This window comes from Hippopotamus amphibius, chromosome 11, assembly GCF_030028045.1.
Source record: "Hippopotamus amphibius kiboko isolate mHipAmp2 chromosome 11, mHipAmp2.hap2, whole genome shotgun sequence".
Taxonomy (NCBI): domain Eukaryota; kingdom Metazoa; phylum Chordata; class Mammalia; order Artiodactyla; family Hippopotamidae; genus Hippopotamus; species Hippopotamus amphibius.
In genome coordinates, this window is record NC_080196.1 from 62015986 (window position 1) to 62036797 (window position 20812).

Here is a 20812-nt window from a genome sequence, read left to right on the forward strand (position 1 = left end):
TAAGAAGGATGGTGTGTCCCAGACAGAACCAGGAGAGGTCAGCTGCCTAAAAGGATGCCTGTCTCCGGGGGAAACGCCCCCACCCCCCACCTCTTGTCGAGTGCTCTGAGGTAGCTGCAGGCGGGAGGAACATGATCTGATAAAGGAATCTGTGTTGAAGTGTTAAGAGGCTGACTACAGGGATAAAGCTATTTTGCATTTTAAAAGGGAATCCTGAAGACAGCAATGCTTACCCCAAAGAGATGAGCCTAATGGTGGGATTTAGGACCCCTTGGCAGGCAGTGGGTAGGGGCCTCCCAGTGCCCTCAGCCCACATCACACCTGGCAGATGATCTGCCCTGCAAACACGATGGGCAAAACAGAGAGAGAGAGGGAGGCCTTCTCCCTTCCAGCTGACTTTCCATCGGCCTCCAGCCCTCTGACTGTCTAGCCTTTGATTTCCCCTGCTCCTCTCTTATCTCCCCCTTGCTGTCAATAGCGCCCTGATTGATTTCTGGTCCAGGTCAGAGCTCTTGCGGTTTGATTTCAGTCTGGTGTGTTTCTCACCCTGCTAGGACAAGGCCTGTGGGTCCATGGGAAAAGCCTGGAGGGGAGATTTTGTTCCTTGATTCAGCCCTTGGTTGGTGGGGGCGGGGTTCCTGGGGGTGGGGGGGTTCCCCTTTACCGCTGACTTACCAAGCCCCAGAGCATCTGAAAGGAGAAAGAGTCCCTTAGGAAAATGATGTTGGACTGTGAGTGGGACCAGAGCCAGGGGTTGTCCCCTGGGTGGGGTATTGGTGTGGGCTGGAGCAGTCAGGGAGGGCTTCCAGGGAGGGGTGTTACACAGGATTTCAAGATGGGGAGGACCGAGATCAGCAGGGGGAGGGAGACAGCATGGTACTAGGGCCCCCATGAGTCCCAGTGTCTCAGGACTGGTCTGGAGTTGCTATTGTCCTAGACTAATTATGAAGAGTGTCCCCTTTCAACCTAACAAGAGTCCCAGTTTGAGCAATAAGTTATACAGTCACACAATACATTAGAAACAAACAAACAAAACAGATAACTGAACAGCAAAGCTGAGAGGCAGGTATGCCCACAGGTGTGCCAGGTGGCTGAAATGAGGTGTCCCGTAGGAGGTGAGGAAAAAGGAAGGAGCAGAGATGGGGCTGGGGGCACTCCTGAGCGCATTGGAGGCTTCAGGGCACCTCTCAGGGCCCCTCCCCAACCCAGTAGGTCTCAGCAGTCCCACAGGCCTCTTTCCAAGGCAAGACAAAGACCCAGAGAAGTGATGGCATTGGGTACAGGCCACACAGCTCCAGCACACTGGCATCTGACTGGGGTAGAACTTGGGCTCCTTTCCCATACCCCAACACGAGCAGGAATCCCCCCAGAAAAAAATGACAGCTGGGTGTCCCGTTTCTGCTGCTGGGGGTCGAGGACTCCCCAGGCCCGCCCTGGGATTTCCAGTGGGGGTGTAGGCACAGATTGTAAAATTCCACGCCCTGTGCAGCTGTGGGTGAGCCTCTTAATCTCTTTATGTGCTTCCGTTTCCTCATCTGTAAAGTAACTATAACCATAAGAATGTCATTTCTGATGGTGGTGCATTGCAGGAACTTCAGAAATAGACAGTGTGCTTTCCCTAAGCCCCCAAGAGAGCATCCCTGCCCCTCGCATATTCTGGGCCCCCTCTGCACGGAGCGTTCTCTGACCCATGTTTAGCTTAATCACAACCCTCCGTGGGGCCACTGGCATTGAATTCATGGAATGCCCCTCCCTCATATACCCCCGAAGCACAGTCATTTCAGCTTATTAGCCCCTCCATCCCAAACTGGATTCAAGCTCCTTCTTGAAAAGTTGCACGTCTGGGCTTCTTAGGCATCCGTGACCCCTGGATGACATCCTGGAGGAAAACAGGAAGAGGAGACTGGACCCTCGCAGCCCTCCTCAATCAATGCGTCTAGGACAGAGATGGGGGTGGGCCGAGCCAACACCCAGGGGAGACACCTGCTTTCACCTGCTCCTGGGGAAAGGGGAGGCACAGCATGAGGAAACACCCCCCTCCAACGTCAAGTCAGGGCCCCAGAGACGGCAAGAGGACTGCCATTCACCTGTATGGCCCAGAAAGATGGACACTGACCAGGCTGGGACAGTACCTTTGGGGGGTGCCTTCCTGCCTCACACTCACCAATTATATGTTTGGAAAACAAACTGTAAACTGATGTCTAAAAGAAAACAGAGTTTAACTTCTGCAGGTCTCGTATGTTCTCCAGCAAAGAGATTGACCTTCAGGATAAGAAATGTAGATTAAAAACTGTAAAAAGAGAATAAACATCCAAACAAAGCAAGGAGATCAAACTTAGCCCCATAAATTAGATTGAATCTCCAGGCCAGAACAAATTATGAGCTGTGGTCCTGGGAAGACAGATGAAACAGGCCGACAGGACCTTGGAGCTGCTGGGGGTCATCTTTGAGGCATCATAGAGCCTGGAAATGAATAAGGTTCAAGTTTGCAAAAGGTGAAGAGGCTGGATTCCAAAAATCGGCAGCTTATCAATCTTGAAAACAAACTTTGGCAATGTTCTAGAATGAATTTGTCACACTGGGGGAAAGTGATGGTGAGTTAGGAACCACTATGGTTCGCCCAGAATGGGCAGGGTTGGAAGCAGGGTCCCTGTCTTAAGTGCGTGCCGCTAGGCCTAACCTGGCGTCGTGTCACCTAATAGGGCAAAATGGCGAAGTTGCCCACGGTCCCTCAGAGCTGGGTAGAGGGGGAGGGAGGTCCCTGGAGACATCCATGACTTTTGTCTTTGTGCCCTTCCGTTGAACACTTTTATCTAGGGCTTGGGGTGGGGGGAGGGGAAGTCATAGAAGCTGAATTTTAAATGTACTCGTGGCCCACAGCTGGTCTGGAGGATGAGATGCTAGATCATACATTCAAAACCAAAGACACCGCCCCAGTGAAGGTCTCATTCCAGACGCAGCGTCACGTGAGCCGCTGTGCCTCCCACTGCCCTGGCCGCAGCAATAGTACCGAGGTTCCAACAGTTTCCTTTCTGAATCCCCAGAACCTCCATCCCACTGGGATGAAGAATGTTGGAAGATTCTGGAAACTTTGTCTTTGCGAGTTCTTTGTCGGTTGGTTGGCTGGTCGGTTGGTTTGTTTCTGTGATCCCTCCCTGCCTGACCCTGACATATTTCACAAGAGACGAGAATCCTTTGGAGTCCTTTGAGAGTCTGATGGAAGCTATGAACTCTTTCTCCAGGAAAAATACTCAGAGATATAAAATGGTGCTGACCACTTCAGGGGGTCCACAGGCACCCTTTAGCCTGTCAGAGAATCTCCTCGGAAACCATGGATTTCCAACAGCCAGCCCGTGCTTCACCTGGCAGTTTCGGCCCCTCAGCCTGACTCGGTCTATTCCTTCCTTCCTGGGGGAGGACAAGCAGTGATCACACAAGCCCTTGGTGCCTGTCGTGGGTTAAAGAGTGTCCCTCCGAAATTCACGTCCACCTGGAACCTCAGAATGTGACCTTATTTGGAAACAGGGTCTTTGTGGATATAATCAAGCGCAGATGAGGTCGCACTGGATTAGGGTGGGTCCTAGATCCAGTAGGACAGGTGCGCCTAGAAGAAGGAGGGAATTGAAGCACTGAGACACAGAACAAGCAGGGAGAAGGCCAGGCGATGCTGGAGGCAGAGATTGAAGTGATGCCGCAAGCTACGGAAAGCCAAGTATTGCCTGCAGACACCAGAAGCTGGAAGAGGCAGGGAAGGATCCTCCACTAGAGCCTGTAGAGAAATCACAGCCCTGCCCACACCATGATTTCTGACTTCTAGCCTCCAGGACTGTGAGAGAATAGATTTCTGTTGCTTTAGGACACCCAGTTTGTGTGCTCTGTTGTGGCCGCCCTAGGAAACTAATACAGCGCCTGGAGGAAGCTGGGGCTTCCTTCACCCATTTCATGGGTTTCTGTTGGTCCAGGCTGTCCACCTGAGCCACTGCCACCAGGCAGGCCCCAGGTTTGCAAAAGCGAGAGTTACAGGCCACTTGAAGAGAAGTTAGCAATCCTAACACATCCATCTTAATATGTTTTATTATAGCCTGCCAGTTTAGGCTAATGACTAATTTATTGTATAAAATATCAGCAGTATATTTTAAAATTTTTGTTAATTATCTCAAATATAGGTGAAATTTATAAAAGTGTCCAGAAATGGTGCACATTATAAAATCGCCTTGCAGCAGGAGATGAAATTATTACTAATATGGGATCAAATCATTACTGTATTGACTTAGTTACTTTACGACTTTGTAATGGATTTCTTCATTATTTTCTCGGGATTGTGGCATTCATGATTGCATTAAAGCCTGTTAATCTATGCAAATATCATTAGGCACCGCTAATAACCAGGCAACTTTCCTCCATTTCAGGGACTTGCTAAGTACTTGGTCTGCATGGGTCACTTCCCGGTGGCAGGGAGTGGGCGAGGCAGACAGCAGGTAGCTGTCTGGGAAGCCCTCTAAGCACAGCCCCACCCAAAGCAGAACCGGTGGGCTTCCGAAGGGCAGTTTGAGGGTCTTAGCAAGGCCTCCTTGTCCTAAGCCATCACACATCTTTCCCCCTGCTGTCAGAGGGCCTGAATTGTCACCATAAACCTCCATTCCTTTGGATGAAGGCTTTGGAGGGCCTTGTTAAAATGCTCCTATCCTAGAAAGAAAACCTCATCCTCTCAGCATCCACCATTAGTGTTCTAGAAGGAGCAAGACTTTCAAGAGGAGCACAGGGCCTTGCTGTGTTGGGACAAGAGGCTGGACATTTTTTATGAAGGTTTAAAAGGGGGCTGGATCTTATCATGAGTGCTACCCGAATAGAGCTGGCCAGAAAAGGATGTTCTCAGGGACACCCGTGGACTCTGGATGATCTCAGGTGGCCTCGGTCTGCAGCGGCTTGAAGCAGGGTTTTATTTCTTGGCCAGTGATTGAGGTCTGGTTGAGGCGGTGAGAGCACTGACCAGTGGTCAGGGATAAGGCCCTGGCCCTACGGCTTTGCAGAAAAGAATTCCCACAAAGACAGAAAGTAGTGAAAAAAGTATTTATTAGGAAAAAAGAGCAGAATACGTGTGGATAGACACACGGGAGAGAGTCACACCCTCGTGGCAATTTGAGTCACTTTTATGGGGCATTTCTTTCGTGTTTCCTTCGACCAATCATTTTGACTTACCCGGTTCAAAGTCCATATCTGGTGTATCTCAGGATTTTCCCACATGTGCGTGAGCATCTCTTAGCCAAGATGGATTCCACCAAAGAGGCCTGTGGGTAGGTTTGGCCACTTGGCATCACTCCCCATTTGACCTCCAAGGAGCCTTTCTGCGCATATGTAGTCGGGGAGGTCTCCTGACATCGAGAAGGAGGAATATGTGGTCTCATCTTCTATCGGGGCAGGGCCCAGCCTCCTCTCCCAATTGTCCTGTTATTCCTGTCTCAGACCATCGGCTGACCATTTGCCCTGGGGGCCCCTCTGTCTCCTGCCTCATGGAGACCTGGGAGGGATATTCCTAGCATGGTGGGGTAGGGGTTGGCGAGCAGATACGTGGAGGTAAACACCCTGTAAGCAGCCGTTATTCAAAGGGATTCTGTTTATTTTTTTATTTTTATTGGGGTATAGTTGATTTACAATGTTATGTTAGTTTCTGCTGTACAGCAAAGTGAATCAGTTATATATATATCCACCCTTTTTTAGGTTCTTTTCCCATATAGGTCATTACAGAGTACTGAGTAGAGTTCCCTGTGCTGTACACTACAGTAGGTCCTTATTAGTTTTCTATTTTATATATAGTAGTGTGTATATGTCAATCTCAATCTTCCAATGTATCCCTTCCCCCCTTACACCCTGGTAACCATAAGTTTGTTTTCTACCTCTGTGACTTTATTTCTGTCTTGTAAATAAGTTCATTTGTGTCATTTTTTTTAGATCAAAGGGATTCCAAATCCCCATGGCCTCAGGTCAGCCCGCAGCTGCAGGCCTAGTTATCCCATCACCCAGGAGAGGCAGTGAGACCAGGCTGAGCCCTCACCCCAGCCACAGAGCTGACTGGAGCGGGTGGGAACCAAATCCAGGCCCCAGCCACTAAACCCAGTGCAGGTTCCCATCTTATCTTTGCTAAAGGTAGACCCTGGTCACGCCGGGTGCGGGATGGAAAGAGACGCGTCTGTAGGTCCAGGCTCCCTTCCCTCCTTTAGTGTGTCAGACTAGACCCTCCTTGTCAATACGTGGGTTACTGTTATTCACTCCAACAGTGTTTATCAAGTGAGGGTGTGCAACGTGAGGCACAAAGCTGGGCACTCCCAGCAGCAAAAAGACAGCGAGCTCCTTTCCTGGCATCGACAGAGTTAAACACGGTCGACGGTTTTAACTGAGAGCTGCTGTGGGACTCGACCATTCCCGCATCAAAGGATGAGCCTGACTTTGAGGCTCAGAGAAGGACAGACACCCAGCCCAGGTGGCAGCTTTGGGGGACTCAGGACTAGAAGCGAGTTTCCTAACTGCAGGTCCGGGTGCGCCCCGCGTCCGCCACCACCCGCTTCCTGGGCGACAGCACTGCGGTCTTGCCGGGTGAGATGGCTCTGGGGCTGGGATTCGCTCACAGCATGTCCTGCTCCTCGAGCTCCTGCTGCCCTCCTTGTATCAGCATGCCCAGACTTTTCAAGGTTAAGAGCCATTTTGAACATCAAAAATTCATCAGCACCCCCCCTTGACAGATGTTTTACTTCCAGAATCCGTTGTTTGAGAGAATGCAAAATGGCAATAAGCTACCCTGAAGTCAGCAGTGCTTTTAAATGAATTGCTACTTCTTAAATCACAATAGCACCTATATGCATTTGAAAAATAGTCACATCTACCCAGGAGTGAAGTTATTTCTGATGCAGCCAACAGACAGAGCTGAGGTGCCTGGGACCCCAAGGTCAGGAGACACCACTGCCCTAGGCCATCGGGCTGCTGTGCGCTGGGAGGAGAGGAAGGGGGAGCGGGGCCACGGGGTGGCAGGGGTCACTCCCTGTGGCCACTAAGACGTCACCTAGGCTGAGAGTCCCTGTCTTCCCCTTCTTCTCCTTCTCCTGTTCCTCTCTCTCCATCAGCCTCTCCAGCCTCCTCTTTGGTTGGGGGGCGGGGACCCCCTTGCTGGGGCTGCTGTAGCTAATGGGACACTTCCCACTGCCCATATACACCTGTCCTCACCGCATGGCCCGTTACATTACAGACCCCTCCCCTCCCACCCCGTCTGCCCCGCCCGCCCTCTGTGGCCTCCCCAGCTGAGCACGGTCATCACTCTTCCCCAGCCACCAGCCACCCCTCCCCACCCCCCATCCCCATCCTTTCCCAGCCCTGCCCCTTCATACTGCCTCCCCTGCATCTCCTTTTCCACTCTCAGGCCTCAGTGCTAATCTGGTCCCTTTGATCTTAGGGGATATTTTCTAGCAAAATCAATCCTGTTGCGGTAACATAAGCCACCACATATCAAAGACCTCCCTGAAGAGGGCAACGCTGAGTCCAAAGGCATAGAGCCCAAAGGATAGAGTTCAGGCCCTGGGGCAGGCACACAGGAGTCCTGCTCTGTCGTGTGCACCAGAGCTGGCAGAGATACCCAGCTCAGGCCCCATCTATGCCACATACCTCCCCAGTGAGCTTGAGCCTGTTCCTCAGCCTCTCTGAGCCTCAGCTGACTGATCTGTCAGATGGGGATACGACTGTGTTGTATTGCAGCATGACAGTGACAGGTGGACAGAACGCTGGATGTGCCCTTCTAGCACCAGCCCTTGCAGGAGAGTCTGGCTGTGGCGGAATGAGGAGGACTGGAGTGGTGGGATGCCCCAGCCTGCGAGCCAGGGTCTTCACCCTCCTCCTCCACTTCCAGACACGCCTGCTTCAGGCAGAGTGGGCCCGCAGCGCTGTCGCTTCCAGCCACACCCTCTCCAGACCAGTTGGTGGGAGGGTCATGTCTGGCTTTTCCAAACACAATTCTCCAGCAAACAGGCACTGGGGGTTGAGTACAATTCTTTGCGTTTTCTCCTCTGTGCTTCCATCCCAGGTTTCCTTCCTTACCCCCACCCCTTCCTGCCCAACTCTTCCCAGAGAAGGGAGGCAGGCTGCCTGTCCTCAGTGGCTGTGGTCTCAATGGTCACGAGGGCCCACCCTGGCAGGCTCCATGCTCTGCAAGGGAGCTCCCCCTCTGTCAGCCCCGTCCTGCTCTGCCTTGCACAGCTAGGCCATTCCAGCCCCAATCTGGAAACACTTTTGCCCAAGGATCAGATCTACTCCTTACATCTCCCAGCACAATACCATGCACACACTTTGCTGACCGACTGAGTGACTGACTTGAAGATAATAGAAGGGGTCCAGGGCCGCCCCACAGCTGGCTTTCTGCCCCTCTGCAAACTGAACGTCATGGTCACCAAATACTGCCAAACAGAAGGCCACAGAGATCCCCAGTGAGTGACAAGAGCAGGAGCCTCTGTAGTTAGCAGTGCCGGCCACACGCCACTAGTTAATATGCTGTCACCCTGCAAAATAATTTGTTCTCTTGAGGAAACTGACACTCCCCTCACAATCTCATTAGTCATTAGAAATAATGACACCTTGCAAATCGTGCAGGCTTTTCCAGTTCCCAGAGGCACGTGCTCTCCTGAGCTCATACCAGAGCCTTGCAACCATCCCGTTGGGTGAGGGGGGCCTTCTGCATAGTGGATGAGAGCTCAGGAGCCAGACCACCTGGCTTCAAATCCGGGCCCTGCAGTTATTAGCTCTGGGACCTCCAGAAAGTTACCAAACCTCTCTTTGTGTCTCAGTTTCCTCATCTGTAAAATGGGGTGACCGTGGTACCCACCTCATAAAACTAAAGTGCTTGGAGCAGTGCTTGGCTCGTGGTGAGTGCTTTGGATGAGTCAGCTCTCACTGTCCTCTCTGAGGGCATGGGCCCCGACTGAAGGATTGAAGGCACAGATCTCTGCGTGTACCATGTGGGCTGACACCTGCCATCTAATGCAGGGGCCAGTCCAGCCTGCCCTCCTCCAAAACCAACCTGCTCTGTGGGGTGGGAGAGCACAGTCTTGGCCTTTGAGGAGCACACATCTATGGGGGAGACAGACAGGAAGGGAGGTCCTCCTTACGTATCGCAGGGGCTCAGGAGGCAAACATCAAAGAGAAGCTTCAGGTGTCCACAGGAAACCAGCCCCACTGCAACCTATGTTAACCTCAAACCCATCAGACAAGTGGAGGTTCATGGGCATGAGCTGAAAGAGAAGTTGCTTTAAGACAGGTCTTGAGCAAAACAGGGTTCCTTGTTCCTCTGAGAGCTGATACCCCCAACAGGTGTGGGTGGCCGTGATTAGTTTTCTCACTTTTTACATTTCGACCCCATTATCTGAAGTCCTTAGAAACATCTTGGCCATCCATCCGTACATACATATTTGCCTATCACTACTTATGCACCATCGTTCATTAATCTATCTGCTTTCTGCAGTCATTTTTCTCTCATCTGTGTATCTATCTATCATCCAACATTTAATCTGTATATCTAGCATCTATTAATCATGTCTGCCATCCATCCATCTCTGTGTCTATCTGTAGTCCATTATCAGTCATGAGTTAATACAGTGAGTATTTGTGTACTTAAGCCTGGACCATCTAGTTCCAAGGGATAGGGGTGCGGACACCAGTGACTCCAGGAGGGCTAGGGTGGTTGGAACAAAGATGGATGGGAAAGAAACTGGAGGGCTGATGAAATAAGAGGCAGGGACCCTCCCCTCATAGCTGGGCTGGCCTGATGAATGGAGAGGAGAGGGGCACGTGAAAGGAGAGAAGAGGAGGAGCCCTGCTAAGCCATTAGAGGGGTGGGCTTTGTGCTGCCCTAGACAACCCCTCCCCCTCACCGTACCTCCCCAGATTAGGACAACGTCTTTCCAGGATAATGCATTGAGGGATGGGGGGGATGCCAGGGCCCAGATGTCAGGACAGAGAAGGTGGGTGCTACCCTCCCCCAGCACCAACACACAGAGAATCCTGTAGTCTGAAGGGCTGAGCTCCTGTAGGCAGGTTGAGGGCAGAGATGAGGTGACCGAGGAGAGATGACCAGGAGCAGCCTGGAAAAGATCCATCCCAGCCCTTCCTGGCCCTGCCTGCAGGCTGGCGTCACCTGAGTAGCTTTTGAAAAAAACAAAAACCAAAAACACAGATGCCTGGACCAATCCGTATCTCAGGGGCTAGCTGGGCACATCTGTATTTTGAAAGCCCCCAGGTGAATTTCACAGCAGTCAGTGCTGAGAACCACCATCTTACAAGATCCAAGGCTCCTGCCATTATTCTCAGAAGTGTGCCTTGAGGAGGAAGAAGCAGACTTCGGTGCTCTAGGGGCAGGACTTGGGCTCTGGGCAGGGTTGAGCTCTCCAGGGTGCACAAGAGGAAATTTTCTTCTGGGCTCCCTCCTGGGCCTGGCATGGGAACCAGGGGGACTTCTGCCAGAATGTTCAGGAAGCATCTTCCCCACCTTGGGTTATAGTGGAGGAGGCTGGGCCAGGTGACCTCTGAAGACTCCATCCCCACCCAGGGCCACCAGAAGTCCTTGTCACAGTGCCCAGGGGTGGGGATGGGCTTAGGAGCTGCAGGCTCTGGGTTCAGGCGTGACTGCTGCTGTATTAGACTAGTAAGTTTCACCCCGAGGTGCGTGCGCCTCCCCAGCAGGACAGGGGGCAGGCCATTAGAAGCGGGGGGGTCCCTCACCTCCCTCGTCCCATGAGAAACTGAGCCTCACCCTCAATGTTAAGAATGGGCCAAGGGTCAGAGGGGCAGGAGGTTTGCCAGGCACTGTACTCTGTCTCTGGCTGTGGCAGGGGGTAGGAGGAGGGGAGTGGACCCATGAACACCACTCTCTTTGTGAGGCCGTGGGAAGATCTGCGGCCAAGGTGAGGGTCAGCCTGTGGCTAGGGTTAGAGGTTGGTCTATGGCCGAGTCATCTGCAGGCAGCAAACAACTGTGCAGCACTCTGGCTCAGATAACAGGAGCCCCCTCCATGGTTACAGAGACAAGCGCTCCAAGTGAGTACCGTTACTTCCTCCCTGGTATCTGTGGCCGCCTCAACTGGATTCTCTGCCCCATCAATGGGATATGTTCTGAAGGCGTTCCTTGGTCTCTCCTCCTCTTGCCCCTGCTCCCCCGGAGACCACCCTGCCCCTACCCACCCCCTGCAGAAACCTCCTCCCTTTGCTGGAATAAAGCCCAGCTTTGTCTGTCTCCTTGAGAGCTGAGGACAAACTGGCCATAATTTATGCTCCCGCATGATATAAAGAAAAAAAGGCCCATTATGCTATAAATTATCCTGTGATGGGTGAAATGCTGGCAAGTGCACCAGATGCCAGCGGAAACCCCATTAGACAACAGGGCTGGGCTGCAGAAGTCCCCACAGAACGCGGGGCTGCCTCTCGAGCGCCACGCGCCTGGAGAGGATAAGGTAGCAGATCAACTGTACGGTCAGTTACATAGAGAGCCGGCCGCGCCGCAGCCCCAGTCAACGGTGACTTCTACTCAGTGCCACCGCATGCCCCAGACTCTGGGAGGCCTGGCGCAGACTCACAGGCACGAGTCAAGGGCTGGAGGCCCAGAGAAGGAGGCAAGAAAGGCTGTGGGTGTGGCCTCCGGACCGCTCACCCATGCTGTGACTCCAAGGCTTCGCTCTTGCCCAACTCAGGTCCCCCACACCTGCCCATCGCCTGGAAAAGCAGAAGAGAAGAGGCTGCAGGGGCCATGTGTGGCCCCCAGGGAAGTGACAGCCCTCAAACCCCCATTTCGGCCTCCCTAGACATGCCGCAAGCCCCCGAGGGCACAGAGCCACACCTCTGCCCTGGGCAGCTACCAGGGGGGCATGGACTGCAGTCGAAGGGATTCTGCCAGCAGGTCTGATTCTCTGTGTGATGAGGGAAAAAGGACCTTGCAGCTTAGATCCCAGGCATAGGAAGACCTGGAGACTCATCAGGACAGAGCTCACTTCTTTGGTCACTTGAGGGGCTTCAAGTCGGCCCTACTCTGGGCAGAGGGGCGAGTGACACTAGGGAGGGGCTGTGAGGCGTGTCTGGGGGTCGCAGGGCAGCGAGGCGTCACCGGAGCCTGCTCCATCTGAGCTGAGCAGCGGCCTGTGAGGGCCCCACCTGGCCCCTCTTCTGGGCTCTGAACAGAAGCCCTGGCCCATGCAGAGCAACGCAGTTATGAGGCCTTTGCCAACTCTGTACAGACACGGAGGTGTGGAGAGTGAAGGGAGAGAGATTTCCAGGTAGCACTGTCTTCTACCAGGAAAGAGGGTGACCTGAGAGCTCAGCTCCGTTCAGACTACCTGGGTCTGTGTCCTGGCCTCCAGTCCCCAGTGACTGGCTGTGAGTTCTTGGGAAAGATATTTAACTTCTCTGAGCCTCAGTTTCTTCATCTGTACAGTGGAAATAATAAAATATCCGTTATACTTGCCAAGGGCTTATTTCAGTGCTGGGATCAAGGTAAATATCTGATAAGCGAGAACCATTCTGATTATCAGTCTTGTGGCTGGTGTAACCACCTCTAAAGTAGGCGAGTCAGAGCTGTGGCCTCCCTCGGGCAGGGGCACCACAGAGCCCTGGGGAGGCAGCCCGTCTGACCAGCACTGTCTGGAGGCAGCAGAGGCTCTGTGATGTGGGAGCTGGGTTCACTGGCTCTTGTCATGAAGACGCTGGGGTGAAATTGAGGCGGGTGGGCCTGGGAGTCCAGATGGACCACCGAAGAACACCTGGGTACTATGACTTAGGAGCCAGGCTGAGCCGAGGGAGGCTGTGGTGGGCAGGGAGGATGGGCACAGGCGAGGAAGAGGCTGCACACAGGGTCTAAGTCCCAGGCTAGGCTTCCGGGAGTCATCGGTGAGGTGCATGGGCCTTGAGGGAAGCGTTGAGAATGTGGCGGGTGGGGAAGAGGAAGGAGGGAGGGGTGTGTGTCACTGTGACAACTCACCCCACATGCCTGTCGCACTTCCTGCTTTTGCACATGCCGCTCGCTCCCTGACTTGGGATGCCTGCCCTGTGCCTTTTGCACCTGGCAAACCCTGCATGTGAATGCTCTAGGGCCCGGCTCAAGGCTTCTAGACCCCTCCCCACCTCCCACACCCGCAGAGGTCATCATGGCAGGCTCTGTGCCCACTCATCTCCAGGAGACACTCACTTCCCACTTTCTGAGGATTCCTGGAGTTCAGTGTCCATGAGGACGTGATCTTGGAGACAAGAGGAGGGACAGCAGTGCAAATGCCCTGGGGCAGCACGTGCATGGAGTGTTCCTGAGACTTCGTAAGACCTACATGTCTGAGCAGAGGGGTGGAGGGATTGGGAGAATCAGCGTGTGGCGTGCCTGTGCAACCCCTCACAAGGCTTGTTCTCCGTGAGACGGGGGCCCCCGCGGGGTTTGAGCAGGAGCTAGACAGGCTCTGCCTTGGGTTGGAGCTGACTCCTGCGCCTGCCGTGTGGAGAGCAGCCAGCAGGGGCCCGGGTGGATGGCAGGAGAGAGTGAGGAAGGGACTCTCATGGCCTGGGCCCCATTCCAAAGCATGTAGAAGGCAGAGCTGGCTGAAGGAGTGCAAGTGGGATAGACTGGATGTGTTCTGCCTCCTCCCACCCTGACATCAAACAGAGACCGTCTGGAGGGAGCTCGGCAGATCAAGGCCAGCACCACCGCCCCTGGGGGCCAGAGCGTCTGAGGGTCCTCATTTGCATCTTTGGTGGAGCGGGAGCCCCCTCTCGCCCCTTCTCACCACCCCATCCCCAGCAGCCTTTGATCTGGTTTGATGTCTCCTTCAGCCCTCTTCCCAGGCAGGAAGGCTTTTATCCTCAGGAGGCGGGAGGCGGGAGGCGGCTCCCGCCCAGCTGTGCCCCTGCCTCGGGCTCTGACACAGTGTGCGTTGCAGGGACCAAGGCGGGCATCGCTCCTCTGCTTACTGGCTTACTTCCTGTGGAGAACGCTTGTAGGCCTGGCCCGTGACCTGGTGAAGGGACTGGCTCTCAGGAGGGCAGGTGACCACCACACACGGCTGCAGAGGGACCCACATGTAGGCAGGATGGCCATGCTGGAAAGCCCTGCGCCAGCAGGACAGAGCGTTGTGGGTCCCCAGGCAGGAGAGGGGAGGGCAGACCCCCAGCCCTGTCCACTGCTCCCCTGCCTGAAAGGCAGACGTGAGACTGCGTGCTGCCCTCCTCAGGGCTGGCCAGGAGGGGGCGGGGAGGCCTCCGGATTCACGGTGGGGGGGGGGTCAGCAACCTTGAAAATGGCACAGATTTTTGTCGTTATTTTTTAAATCTCTTTATTGGAATATAATTGCTTTACACGGTTGTGTCAGTTTTTCTTGTACAACAAAGTAAATCAGCGGTATCTACACATATATCCCCACATCCCCTCCCTCCCACCCTCCCTATCCCACCGCTCTAAGTCATCACCCATCATCGAGCTGATCTCCCTGGGTTGTGCAGCAGCTTCCCACTAGCCATCTGTCCTACATTTGGTAGTGTATATATGCCAGTGCTACTCTCTCACTTCACCTGGGCTTCCCCTTCGCCCCACCCCCCACCCCGTGTCCTCAAGTCCATTCTCTACATCTGCATCTTTATTCTGAAAATGGCACAGATTTTGATTCAAACGATGAGTTTGACCTCTACTTACCCCCTAGGAGCCAGGGTGCGTGACGCATCAGGGCAGGGAGGATTAGTGGAAAGGGCACAGAGCCGGGCTCCGTGTAACGTCGGGGGAGATGTCTCTTGTGCACCAGTCCAGGCGGCCCCCTGGGGATGCTGCGGAGCACCTCAGAGGGCCCCCAAATGCTGCCATTTGGTCGGGGGAGGCAAAGGGAAGCCGGCTTCTCAGACTGGCCCCCAGGCAGGCGCCTGTCTGGGGTCCCTGGGGTCCTCTCCACACCCCATCCCACCAGCTGCCAGCACTGTGGCGAAGCTGTAGTCCTGGCTGTAACCCGCGCAGAGCTGTATTTACCAGGCATTTTCTTGGCGCCAGGCTCTGTGCTAAAACCTCAGGTCGCTCAACTAACTTCATCCCCCCTGCAGCCCTATAGGTGGGCATGACTATCTTCCTCTTTTAGATGAGGAACTGGCGGCCCAGAGAGGGTATGTGACTTGCCTAAGGGGCCAGTCAACCAGGATTTGACCAAGAGCCTCCGTTACTCTCTGGGAGATACCCCAGCCCCATCCCTCCTGGAGTCTGTGTGCCTTTGAGTCAAGGTCCTTCCTTATCTACCCGTGAAGTTAGGGAGAAGGAACAGGTCTTTCTCCCTCAGACTCACTACCTGTGGACCCTCAGGCACACAGTCACTCTGCAGGGAGACCAGATGGTCTTGGGATCCAGGAGGCGCTCTGGGAAGTCCCCTGGTCCCACAGTAAGCAGCCTAAGAGATGCTGAGGGACTGACAAGGCCTCTACCAGCAGTTAAGGGGTGGGTGCAGGGGCACCCGGAGCTCTGGGCTCTGGTCCCCTTCCTGCCCACCCCCAGGGCCAAAGGCTCAAGAGCAGGAGAGAGTCCTCCCGTTCAGTCACTGTGAGTGTCTGGAAGTTTCTTCTCACTCCCCAAACTGCGGCCCTTGGGCCTCTGGGGACCCTACGGAGAGTGTCTCCTACGGGTGTGGCCCACATCCCCCATCCAGCGGGGCCCTCCTGGTCTCCTGGCAGCCCCTCTGCCCACCCCACCAGCCACAGAACTCAAAATCATGTATTCCCCACCCTGGCCCCTGCCCCGCTCCTCGCTCCCCATTCTCCCCAGCTCAGGTCCCCCCACAAACCCTCCCTCGGCAGCTGCAGGGAAGAGAACAGTGAAAGTCTATTGCAGCCATAAAAAGCATCAGCCATCTGAACACTCGTCCACGGAGCCCCAGCAGCCATCTAACCTTAAGCAGGAAATATTGTTTAATGCCGATGGCAATGAGTGAATCAAATTTTGAAAATTAAACCAGAATTTGAGCATTAGTGCCAGGGTGCCGGCATTTGGCAAGTCAAGTGGTGCCGCGGCTGCCACCCTGCACAGCCAGCAGGATGCTTCCCGCACATCTGCGAGCCCTGAGGCACCACCCTGAAATATCCCCCATAGGGGCTTGTCCTCAATGTGCCATCAGTGTCCTGCTTCTCAGTTTTCTGGGCTCTCCTTTTAAACTGCAAATCCTTCCAGCCAGAGCCCCATTCTGCCCAGACATTCTGAGTGAACGAGAGAGGAGTCTGACTCTCTCCTGGAGGGGCTGGAAGAAGCGTGAGATTCTGGCAACTAGACTCCTCTGCCTTTTCATCTGTACTTAATGCTTCCCGGAGGGGTCCCCCAATGTTAATAGGCTGGGAAACTGAAACTCAGAATTAGATGGAGTTTCTGGGAAAATGAGGAAGACTCCCAAGGCCAGAGGACTGGGAGACAGGTGCATTGGTAGGGGATAGGGCAGCTGGGAAAGCAAAGTCCAACTCCCCCCAGACCCCCAGGCAGGGACCGCTTGGGAGCAAGTGAAAAGAACAGCTAAACAGGGCCCTCCCATCTCTCAGCCTTTGCTCAAATTCTGTTATGGACCTGGAGCCCCTGTGCCTGCCCCCTGGACATCATAACTCCAGGCCACCTCCTCCTGGAAGCCTTCAGGGTGTTGCTACTGCCCCCTTCCCCAAGTGGCCCCTACAGACCTGCCGTCCATAGCTATTGCCTGGCTGTCCTCTCTCAGGGGGGGCTCCGTGGCAGAGGCTCTGGGGCCAAAGACTGGATTCTCTAGGGATCTGAAAGCCATGCATCCCCCTGACACCTGTCCAAAGACTCATCTCAGACTCTGTTCAGCCAGGTCCCAGGCCCACAGTAAGTGCTCAGTCGATGCTTACTGAAGCAGTGACCAGAGGCGGGATACCAGGGGCTCTGGTCCTGTCCCTCCTCAGGTGGCTGTACGCAGCTTCACCTGACGGAACTCGGTACTTCTCCCATACATTATTTATTGGCTTCCCCACCCACAGCTCCTGGGGAGGGGGATAGGCTACGCCTGCTCCCCCCACAGTGAGAGCGGGACATCTGGGCACAGAGAGCTGAGTTGCCCTCTCTGGTTCAGGAAGGGCTGGGACTAGTGCCTAGTTTCTGGGATGTCACAATCCTGCTTCCCAGAACCCCAGGTGCTCTCTCACCCCTGCAGCCACAGGTACCTACAACTTAAAAGAGCAGGAACGCAGTAGCAAGGGGTCAGGATTAGGAAGTCAAGAGACCCCAAGAGCCTGGCGGGCTCCAGAGGCCCCAACCTCCTCATCTAAAAAACGTGGGGAGCCTTGGTGTTTTCCGGGGTCCAGCCCAGTTCTGCCATTCTGCCGCCTTGTTACCCCTGGGGAGGGCACACCAGCTCTGGGCCACTCTGTGGCAGCCCTGCTGGCATCTGTCTTCTTCAAGAACATGTTTACTGTGCACAGCCTCTGTCCCCGCCCAGAAGTCAGCTCCAGGGAGCAGACTCCCCTCTCTTGTTTCCTGCTATAGAAGCAGGGCTCGGAACAGTGGCAGAGAGCAGGTGCTCAGCAAACAGTTGTCGAATGACTGCAGGAGTGTGAGCCCCTTGACCAGCCTCTGGACTAGGTGGAGCCCATGTGAAGGTGCGAGGGCAGGGGAGGTTTGGGGTATTTGCCCATCACCCAGCGGGTGCTGGCGGGGCCCATGACAGCCAAAGCTTTCCCATGCCAACCACTGGGCTCAGCCTAGGAAGGTGGAAGGAGAGCTTCATGGAGCTGCCTACCTGCCCTAAGCTGGGTTCTGTCCAGAGGCAGAAACTGGGCTGCAGACCAACCTTCCGCATCTCTGAGGGAGACCGCTCCCATGCGGCCTCAGCGACCACCCACTCAGGGACATCCTCAGCCCATTTTCACCCTGGCCCTGAGGTCTGTCCTGGCTTCATCCCCCCATCAAGGTGGCCTGTGTGGCCCAGTCCCAGCAGCACCTGCCCAAACATGTCCTCAGCGGAACAGCAACAGCCCCACACCCCAAAACAGGTTCAGGCTGAACGTTTAAGCGAGAGCGTCAGAGCCCCACCAGCACGCAGGGACCCTGCATCACTCAGGTAGGCGGGCTATGAGCAGGGATGCTCAGCCTGTCCCAGGAGATTGGGGTCTGTGTTGATGATGGAGTGGCTGGGAAGTGGCTGGAGAAACGGAATCATTCTCTGAGACTCTTGCTAGGTTGGCATAAGATTCAAGACATTAGCCAAACGGTGTCATTGGTCGTCTGACACAGCCTGGGGACAGGGCCTCAGGAAAGTGGCCAGGGGGAGGAGGGCACAAGGGGACGGGGACACAGTGAGACATTATCCATCCCAGCTGAGTAGCCACAGCCTGAGTTTGGTCCAAACTGTCATGTTGAGTGCTTTTCCCCCAGATGTGGATCCTCTGGTCTCTCCCCCTCTGAGACCTCTGTCTCCTCAAGTCAGGGCAGGGAGCTCCATTTCGCCTCCCTCCTGCATAGAGAACCCCAGGTCATGGTCATCCCTGTTGTCGTTACTGCTGGCCAGGCTCTGCCCCGAAGCATCTCCTGGGAACCTCTCGTCCACCACATGAGGAGGGCTGAGTTATTCCCATTTTAGAGACCTAAAATCCCAAGAGGGCAAGCAGTTATGCAGAGCTGGGGTGTGAGCCTGTGGGTCTGGGCTGAAGGAGGAGATCCACCCTCAGACTCAGAGTCCTCCCACTCCCTGGTCTGAAAGAAAAGCCCTAGAATCACTCACCCAGTACCGAAGCCAACTGGAAATAAAGAGGATCTAGGAACACATAGACCTCTGTGCTGGGTCGGGTCAATCCAAGATCACCTAGAAGAAGTCAGTCTGGAGCCAGATTTCTTTGGTTTCTAGCAGCCTTCCCTGAAAAGTAAGGCTAGTTGTAGTTTCCCTGGGGAAATCCAGACAAGCAGGAAGAGAGGGAGCCTGGCCCCCTCCACACTGGGAAGGTACTCAAACAGGAAGGGCTCAGGCTTAGGACGCAGAACTGAGAATTGGCAGTAAGGGGCAATTGCAGGGAGTGGAAGAAGGAATTAGGGGAAAAAGAAAAAAACAAATAAACAACACTGGCAAAAGGGAAGTGGCTGGATAGAAAGGCACGTGGGGATGAATTTTAATGCAATCAGAAAGCCGTCATAATGATACTAAAGGAATATATTCAGATGTCAGGAGAGAGGCGGGAAGCTGCTGTCCCAGCATCTAAATTAGACTCAGCAGAGGATGGGCCTTCTCCTCTCTTCCCAGTTCCCTCCTGGGAGGAGACGTTTGAACAGGAGGGTCAGGGATGATCAGGGGACAGATTTTCACTTCTTTGTCTTCCTGGAAATTCCATCTAATAGGAGCCTTTAAAAGATGCTGGGGGAGGGGGAGCACCTGGCTGACCTGTGGAGCAGAGTTTCAAGGTTCCACTGAAGGCTTCAAAACCCATTCACTCCATGTAAGATGCTGCTGTGCTTCTGGGAGCTAAACAGAAGTCCTCGGCCCTCTCGCCTCTGTCTCTGCCCTCTCCTTCTGCCTAGCTCTTCTCTCTGCTCTTCTAGTTTCTAGTTCTTTTTCCTCTGTCTCAGCCATTGCCCCTCCCTTTTTGCTCCAAACCCCATCAACTCCCATCCCTCCCCAGTTTCACCCCTTCCACTTCCCCTCTCTTCCTCCCTCTTGGTCTCCCAGTCTCTGATTCCCCCAGCCCAGAGCTTGGAGTTGGGGAGGCCTGGAGATGGGGTGGGGGTGTGCCCAGCCCTGCCAGCGCCTGAGCAGCCAGGCAGAACACCCAGACTGGGGGGCAGAGCTGGGGCTCCAGGCCCAGAGCTTTGGCTGAAGCCCACCCATGGTGGAGGTCCAAGCTGGTGTGCCTGACCCAGCACTGGTCACGGGAACTGGCAATGACACCCTGTGGACATGGAAAGGGCACCACATCACTGAGAGCTTGCCCAGTGCTGAGTGCTCCAGGCTGGGGGTACCAGCATGGTGGTGGTCAGGCCTTCCTGAGGAGGAGGACTCTGGGGTGGCTTGTGAAGCAGGGCAGGGCTTGGAGGTTTCCTCTGCTTTGCTCCGGATGCCAGGTCAGCTCCTCAGCCCTATGTGAACTTCCCTGGCAGTGTGAGCGACAGGGATGCTCTGGGGCAGGAGGTACCAACCACCCTGAATCCAGACGGACACGGTCCCTTGTGTTCTGTGGAAACCATGAACACATGGCCGTTTGCATCTTGGGGTGTGCATTTCTGCAGCCTTGGCTGTGTGTGTTCGTCACTAAATAGTCAACAAACATCTAGTGGGTATCTGCCACCATGGGGAGCCTGTTCCAGCAACTATGGCTGCCTAACAATTTAGCCCCAAACAGAGTGGTGTAAAACAACCATTTATTATGCTCGTGGATTCTGCGGGTCAGGAATTCAGACAGGGCGCAGCTTGGAAGGCCTGTCTCTGCTCCAGGATGTCTGGGCCTCAGCTGGTAGACTCACAGGCTGGGGGCTGGAAGCATCTCAGGACTCACTCACTCCAAGTCCAGTGGCTGGTCCTGCCTGTCAGCTGGAGGCCTGGGCTTCTTGCCATGTGGACTCCCAGTGCGGGCTAGCTAGGGCTTCTTCACTGCATGGTGGCTGGCTTCCACAGAGCACCCATCCCGGAGAGAGAGAGCTGAGAGTGGAAGCGGATCCTCTCTATGCCTCAGCCTTGGAAGGCAGCTCCTGTCACTTCTGCCGTTCTTAATTGGTTAGAGCAGTCACAGCCCCGCCCAGATTCAAGGGGAGGGAACATAGATCCCGCCTCCCTGGAAGGAGTGAAAGTCACAATGCAACAGGAGTT

At 54.5% G+C, this 20812-nt stretch overlaps 1 protein-coding gene across 13 annotated transcripts in view; it reads left to right on the forward strand.

Annotated features, from left to right (window-relative positions):
- CELF4 (CUGBP Elav-like family member 4) overlaps positions 1 to 20812 on the forward strand; it is a 295827-nt gene that overhangs the window by 243636 nt on the left and 31379 nt on the right. The gene's annotated exons all lie outside the window — the stretch shown is intronic.